Raw genomic sequence first — 8581 nt, 5'->3', positions numbered from 1 at the left:
CAGCCGCTTAGAAAGACAGTTTGGTGGTTTCTTATCCAGATGAATTGAAGACTTGTGTTTGCACAAAAACCTGTACACAGATGTTTATAGCAGCTTTATTCATAATTACCAAAACTTGGAAGCAACCAAGACGTCCTTCGTTAGGTGAATGGGTGAATAAACAGTGGTCCATCCAGACAGTAGGATATTCAACACTAAAAAGAAATGAGCTATCCAGTCATGAAAAGCCATGGAGACACTTTAAATGCATATTGCTAAGTGATAGAATTCAATCTGAAATGGCTATATAAAATATATAATTCCAACGAGATGACATTCTGGAAAGGCAAAACTATGGAGACATTGCAAAGATCAGTAGTTGCCAAGAGTTGAGGGAAGGGAGGGATGAATAGGCAGAGCACAGAAGACTTTGAGGACAGTGAAAATACTCTGTATGACACTGTGATGATGGATACATATCATTATACATTCATCCAAACCCACAGAATTTACAACACCAAGAGTGAATCCTAATGTAAACTATGGACTCTGGGTAATGATGGTATGTCCACGTCAGTTCATCAGTTGTAACAAATGTATTGCTTTAGTGGGGCTGTTGATCAGGGGAGAGGCTATGCAGGTATAGGGTAGCAAGTAAATATAACTTGAAGCTGCTCTAAAAACTAAGTCTTTTAAAACAAACCCAAAACTCAACCCAACCCTCACCATATTATACTCATTTTTCAGACAAGCAAATGTAGAAACAGAGAGGTTAAGTGGCAGAACCAGGACTTTCATCTCCATTTCTTTGCCTCCAAAGCCCATGGTCTTTCTACTCTATCACGCTGGACGATGCTGACGGTGTCCTGCCCATGACCTCTTGTTTCTCACCATTCCCATACATGCCTTCAGCTTCCTTCCAGGAACCCCTGTGCTTCTACACCTTCTCAGCCGGCAGAAATGTGCTTGGCCCATTAGCCAGATAGACCAGAAGGACCAGGAGTCTGTGTGCCAGGGAGCAGCCCTTGATAATGATGGGTGGTATTGGTGGAGAGCTGTTCCCGCCTCCTCACCTACTAAGAGAGACCATGGGGCTGTGAACTGGTGAACCGTGGTGATGGCCTTGGCTGAGATCAAGGGCCCGACCTGTCTGTGATAAGTTAGGTGCAGAACTTCAGAGTGAGCACTGAGAAGCTATTAAAACAATTAGACCACGATGTGATGTCTTTTGATTCTGATAATTAAAAGACTTGCATTTTTGATGCCTGTCGTTTACATTTCATTTTTCTGGTGATTCATTTTTGTTGTATTGACAAAAATCTTGTTTTGCAATGGAGTGGACATTTTGAAAAAATTAGTTCTTTACCCTGGGAGTTTGAGAAACACTATTCTATAGCAAGGGATTGACAAACTACAGCTCTCGGGCTGGTTCCTGGTTTTGTAAGTAATGTTTCATGGGAACACAGCCATTCCCATTCATTTACATAGTATCTCTGGCTGCGTTTTTTTCTACCATGACAGAATTTAGTCATTGTGACAGACACTGTCTGACTCCGAAAGCCTAAAATATTTACTCCCTGCCCTTTACAGGAAAAGTTGGCTGTCCTCTGTTCTACTGTGTCTCCACTGGTTCCCCAGCTGGATGGAGCTATAGTGGCCGCCAGTGCTAACTTGCTTGTTAACACACCTTCGAGTGCCTTCTTTCTGTCTCCTGTCTTTTTCTCACTCCCTGCCAGTGTTTCCTAGATGTCCTCCCAAATAAACGACTTATACTTACATTCTTGACCCAAGGTGAACTTCTGGGGGAACCCAGAATGCACACATCATGCCCTCGTTTGTCCTAATTCTAGGCCAGATTTACTGGCAGAGTAGGGACTGCTTACTAGCAGTGTCAACCTCAGCACATCAATTAAGCTATCAGCCCTGTCTCTTCTGCCGCGCTGTGTGAAACTTCTTTGTCGGCGTGCATTTTTCACATTCATTTACTCTATCTTATCAAGCGGCACCTCTGCACCAGGGATGCTGGAGGAAAGGATAAAGGGGGAGGGGGAGAAAAAATCCCATCTTGCCCTACATAGGGATGCGCTTGGGGCCAATCCTGAGATGTCCGTGCACCTGAGTCTAGGCTAGACATTCTCAGCCTCACAGGACGTGGCAAGTCATCGCCCACCCCCACGTTATCGCTACTGCTTTCATCTGTCTCTGTCTGCCTCTCCTAATTACTTAGGTCACTTCAGACCTTAATTCTGTCTTCTAAAGTGTAACACTGCCATAATTAGGCCGTATGTTAATTAGCCAGGTGACGTCTTGTCACTCGTGAGAGATGTGGCTCATCCCAGAAAGTACCATGGAAAGGGCAGTTCAGCTGGAAGAGGAAGTCTAAGGAGGCTGGAAGTGACTCTCCGCTCAGCCACAACTACCTAGAGAGCAGGAGGAAATGGCAGGGTATAAGAGGGGAAAAGGATGGGGTCACACAAAGAAAAAGGGCTAGAGTTGACCTCTTTTCCACTCCAGGAATGAGATGTAAGCCAGAAGGCAAGCCTGAGGCTGAGAAGCCACCAGGGATGGCAGAATCTCCTGAAGGACTGGAGGTGGCCAGGGCTGAGGCCAAGGCCCCGATGGAGGCCACAGGCAAGGTGAGTGTCAGGCATGCTCCCCTCTCTTATCTCTGGAAACCTGTGGGGATGCTCATGAAAAATCACACTGGTCTCTGCCTCTCTGGTCACACTTAGTGACCTCCAGATAATCTGAAAGAGTGCAGTTCTGGGAGTCTGGGGACTATTTCTACATATTCTCCAGGAACTTACTGTTGATTTCCCTGTTTTCTGGTAACTAAACTTATTTTCTGGCATTCTTGGGATTAGAAGGTTGGAAAACGGATTGTGCAGGTCATGATGATTTCCCATTTCAGACAGTGTCACCTTTCTCACTCAGGGGACAAGTTTCCAGGAAACTAATTACTCGGGGAATTCATGATTCATGCAATGACATGTGAGTTATGAAGATATTAACCTCCCTCCAGTTTGCTGTCAAAACATAATGTGATGGGAACTTGTTCTGTCATCACCCAACTAATGTATGAAAAGGACTAGGATATTTAAGTTTTATTTGCCTGGATTTCAGAGAAAGGCATTTGACACAAAATCTCCTATAGCATACCAAAGGGGAAATTTTGAGGGGTAAAGTCTGTGGTAATAATAATATTAATAAGTATTATTATTTTTGCTAATATTTGTTGAGTTCCTCCTACTATAATCCGAACCATTACAGGCATTGCTTCTAGTACTCCTAACAATCCTTCAAGGAAAGTAATATTATCTCCATTTAATGTGAATCTCACAGACATTGGATCATACTCAAAGATCACCCTGCCAGCTGAGACAAAACTGAAATCCATGTTTTGTTTTGTTTTTTAAACTCTAAAATTTAAGCTCTCGTCAGTGTACTGGGGTCACTAAACTTGTCCTGTAAAGGGCCAGATGTTTTCAGCTTTGCAAGTCATACAGAGAATGTTGCAACTTCTCAATTCAGCTATTGTAGCACAAAGGCAGCCAGAGACAGTATGTTAATGAATGAGTGTATCTGTGTCCCAATAAAACTTTACTCACTAAGATTTGTTTACTATGATTTTCACATGTCATAAAATATTATTGTTCTTTGCAACCCCCCCCCAATTATTCATGGGTCATACAAAAACGTGGCAGCCCAGGTTTAGCCCATGGGCTGGGGTCTGCTGAACCCTGCGCTACACAAAACTGTCTGACATTGACTTATGAAAATAATGAAGTGAATGCAACTGAGCTAAGTCAGTTCCGGGAAAGTTTATTGGTCCCAAAGCTGCAGGAAACAGTGGTTCTCATTCTGGCTCTACCATCAAGTTAAATGTGTAGATTTAGGTACATCTCAAAAATCCTGGCTCTTGCTCTCTTCATCTCCCAAATGAGATCCCTCACAGCTCCACTGTTCTTTGATTTTAATCAGAGTGTGCCTGCAGAATCAGAGTTTGGATCTAAGATGACTACTTGCATGGTACCATCGTCAATACGGGGAAGACTAGGGGAGAAGCAGGTTGTGGATGAGAGCAAGTTTGGTTGTGAACAAGTGAAGTTTGAGGCACCTAAAAGCTATAGGTAGAGAGAGTTACATATAAGAACTTGGAGGTGGGGGGGGAAGACAGGACTAGAGATTGAAATTTGGGAGTTATCATCAGCATGTAGACTGAATCTGTGTATAGCGTGGCATTAAGCAAGATCTTTCAGGGCTAGATTTTATAACTTTGGCACTATTGACAGTTGGGGTGGGATCATTCTTTGTTCTGGGGGCTGTCCTGTCCGACACTACACTGTAGGGTACTGAGCAGCATTCCTGGCCTCTACCCACTAAATGCCATTAGCACACCTCCCACCCCACCGCCAGCTGTGGCAACCAAAAGTATCTACAGACAATGCCCAGTGTCCCCTGGAGTGAAAATCAGCCTTGGTAGAGAATCATGTTTTAGGGAAAAGCCTGTGGATGGTCCCCAAGGTCTCTGGCTTTGGAGGTCAGAAACAGGAGAGGGAAGTGGGAAAAGAGACTGAGAAGGAATGGCCAGTGAAATAGGAGAAGACTCCTCAGTGAGGTCCCAGCTGTTTAGTCTGGACTTGGTTTAATAGTTGATGAAATGCAGAGGTGGAGGTCAGACATGAAGTAATGGCCCACCAAACAGACACAGACTCGCAGACATAGTAAACAATTTTACGGTTACCGGGGGGAAGGGGGTGGGAAGGGATTAATTTGGGAGTTGCAGATTTGCAAATGTTAACCACTATATATAAAAAGAGATAAAAAACAAATTTCTTCCATATAGCACAGGGAACTATATTCAATACCTTGTAATACCTTTAATGAAAAAGAATATGAAAATGAATATATGTATGTATGTGCATGACTGGGACATTGTGCTGTACACCAGAAATTGACACATTGTAACTGACTATACTTCAATTAAAAAAAAGGTAATGGCCCATAGCTCAGTGCTGAGCCCCAGCAAGCTCCACCATATTTCCTTTATGGGACCCCCAGTGGTGGTAGAAGGAACAGGAGTACATGAAGCTGAGGCCACAGATAACTGCATGGAGCCTGAAGATTGTGCAATGGACAGAGTATTTTCTAGTAAGGAATGGTGATTAAATAGGAGGTTAAAAGTAACATTTAGAAACCATGCATAGAGACCTCTACCGGTTTCTTTTTCTTTCTCATTTTATTTTTAGAATAATCCTCAAAGAATAAAAACACTGTTGTCTGGGTGCAGGAGAAAAACAAGAACAGAAATAGAGTTGCTATGATTTTGAGGAAAAGCAAAAGTGACTTAAGACCTGGAGCTTTTGCCATCCTGAGCTGCAGAATGGACCCTCTTTGTTTTGTGATCTCTTCACTCACTTTATGCCCAATGGTAGTTAAAAAAAAAAACAAAGGAACAGATTGTGTGAACTTTCTCATTATACATTTGAAAATCGAAGAGCTCTGACTTAATGAAGGCCCAAAGTGAAGGTTAAAAAAATAAATCCCTCATATTGAAATTAATGTCATTAGACAAGAGTGCCTGTTAGCTACGTGCCTGTTACTAAAGACCAAAAAGAGGGGAAATGTCTGCTTTTTTCTTTTTGTTTGTCTTCTTTCTCCAAAATGAAGATAATAAATTTACCTCCTAAAGTTATTATATAAAAGTGCCTAACAGTACCTAGTGCATAGTTGGACTTCCATAAATGTTTAAATACAATAACAATGTGTATCCTGGTTGTGGTGCTGGTTACACATGTCTAAACATGAAATAAAATTCCGTAAAACTAGACACGGCACTCTCAGCCCCCTAAAAGTGCAGCAAAAAGTGAATTCCAAATACAATTATTAGTTGAGTTAACAGTATTGTATCAAAGTCAGTTTGCTGATTTTGGCCATGTACTATAAGGTACGTAAGATGTTGTCATTTGGAGAAGCTGGGTGGAAGGTACGCAGAATCCTACATTATTTTTGTAACTTCTTATGAGTTGTAACCTATTTCAAGTAAAAAGGTATTAAAAAGAAACAAACGTGTTGAAATAGACTGAAAAGACTTCGTGTTCATGATTCTTGGGTCTCTCAGGATCATTGGGGTTTATGGTCAAATTTACCTTGTAGATTTATTTTTATTTTGATGGAGACTCATATCATGAGTAAGCCCAATTACCAGGTTTTATTTATACATGACAAAACAGAATCTAATCAGTGTATGTTTAGGCTAATGTAGTAGGTTATAATCCAGATCATGAATGTAAATTGATCTTAACTATGCAGTCACAAAGCCTAATGGTAGGTGAAAGCCTGAAATTAAACAGGATTACCATTCATCTTTAGTTTTGGCATATTTTATTTTTGGATAGTGCAGAATTCATCAAAATTTGCCAGAGATTGAAATCTTCACACAGCACATCCTTAAATTCCCTGGGAAGTATAAAATAGAGGTGGCTTGCCTACTTTTCTGGTGAGAATTTCTACTTCAGCAGACTTTGGGGAGGGCAAGCCTCCCCTATCTTGCTGATATGCCTAAGATGTGATCTATTTATATTACAAACCATATGCAGAGCCTGGCAAGCCTTTCTATAAATGAGTTCATCGGCTCTGCCCTAAAATAGGAGGCTGGGAGAGGGGCACCAAAGACATTAGGGACCTTTCACAATCATTATGCTGCTTGAACTGGAAGGATGAACAAAATCTATGAGTTCTGATAGGAAGGATAAATAATAAATACCTGTCAAGGAGAACAAGATCCTCTCTTTGCTCTTCTTTGCAGGTCGTCAAAGTCAAGTTCTTAAGACTTGAGTACTTTTTAATGAGTTTTCCTTTTTTGTGTAGTGTACAAATTGCAAGTACAGATAATTTCAGATTTGTCTTACTGATGGGCCTCCTTCAAAGTGTGATGAGTTTTATCTAGAGCTTCATTCAAAGTAACCAGTATTTTTAGAACATTTATCCAGTGTTAAGTAATTAGATTTGTCTGTAAGGAAATAGAGAAGAGTAGTTGCTGACCTCAAAAGATCCCAGACAAGTAGGAAAAGATGAGAAAACAAAGGAGGGTATTACAAAATGACCCACACAGCAAGAATAGTCACACACAAGGTTCAGAGAACCATATACAGTGGAGGTCAGTAACTATTTATGACAGCGGGGCTTAAACTGGGGCTAAAAAAAGATATATTCTTGGGGTGTGTTGAGTTACTACAAGAATTTAAAATTTTTGTGTTTTCATTTAGATGGAAATTATATGTTTACATATATACACATACATACATATTTTTCCAGTTATTTGGATGAGTGTAACCTAAAAACAGTTTTTTATTATAGTAAGAACATTTAACATGAGATCTACCCTTTAAAAAAATTTTTTTAATGGAGGTACTGGGAATTGAACCCAGGACCTCATGCATGCTAAGCATAAGCTGTACCACTGAGCTATACCCAACACCTCCTTAACAAATTTTTCAGTTCACAATACAGTGTTGTTAACTATGGGCACAGTGTTGTACAACAGATCTCTAGGAGTTATTCATCTTGTGTAATTGAAACGTTTTATCCATTGAGTAGCATCTCCCCCTTTTCCTGCTTCCCTCGGCCCCTGGCAATCACCATTTTACTTTCTGCGTCTATGAATTTGACTACTCTAAGTTCCTCCTGTAAGTGGAATCATGTAATATTTGTGTTTTTGTGCTTGGCTTATTGCACTTAGCATAATGTCCTCCAGGTTCATTCATGGGGTCAAATTTTATAGGATTTCCTTAATTTTTTAAGGCTGAATAATATTCCGTTATATGTATATGCAGCATTTTCCTTACCCACTCATTGTCTAGGGATATTTAGATTGTTAGTTATTGTGAGTGGGATGAGACTCTATCTTATTGAATACTCATGGCCACATGGTTTTACTGCATTTGCATCTATATACTGTTCAGACGAGTGTTTTGCTTTAGTTTGAAACTGGACAAGAAAACCAAGTCATTTCAGAGCATAGGCAGTTGGGAAGGTGGCATTCACAGAAAATGGACTACAGCATTAATGGCATATTCCGAGTTACAATGGATCTTTTGCATAGATGCCATTTTTGTCCTAACTAGTAAAACATCCTTAATAGGAAGTGTAGTAGTATATAGTCAATGAAGGATTTGTATGTTCAACCACAGCTGGATGAGCTGTCCATTTAGTGTCTGAATAATGCTCCCGTGCTTACCCTCCCTTTAAGTCAACAAAAAAAGCTGTGCCCGTGACAGACCCTTTCCCCCTTCTCCGTATTCTTGTCATAAACAAGGGAGCAGCAATTTTAATACTTTAATGAAAAGACCAAAAGAGCTATAGATACACTGGCAGTGTCTCAATCAAAAATTGCAATCATTTGACACAACATTGTAAAATGATTATAACGCAATAAAAAAATTTTAAAAAATTGCAATCAACTGCTAGTAATAAAAACCCATAAAAGGATGGCTTAAATTATGTGTTTATTAAGTCCAGAATGGGTACTCCAAGGGTGTTATGGTGGTTTTATGATTTAATCAGGGACCCATGTTCTTCTTGACTTTGTGTTTTGTCATCC

This window comes from Camelus dromedarius, chromosome X (assembly GCF_036321535.1).
Source record: "Camelus dromedarius isolate mCamDro1 chromosome X, mCamDro1.pat, whole genome shotgun sequence".
Lineage (NCBI taxonomy): Eukaryota > Metazoa > Chordata > Mammalia > Artiodactyla > Camelidae > Camelus > Camelus dromedarius.
The sequence above is the reverse complement of the archived record's forward strand: the minus strand, read 5'-3'. Positions refer to the sequence as shown.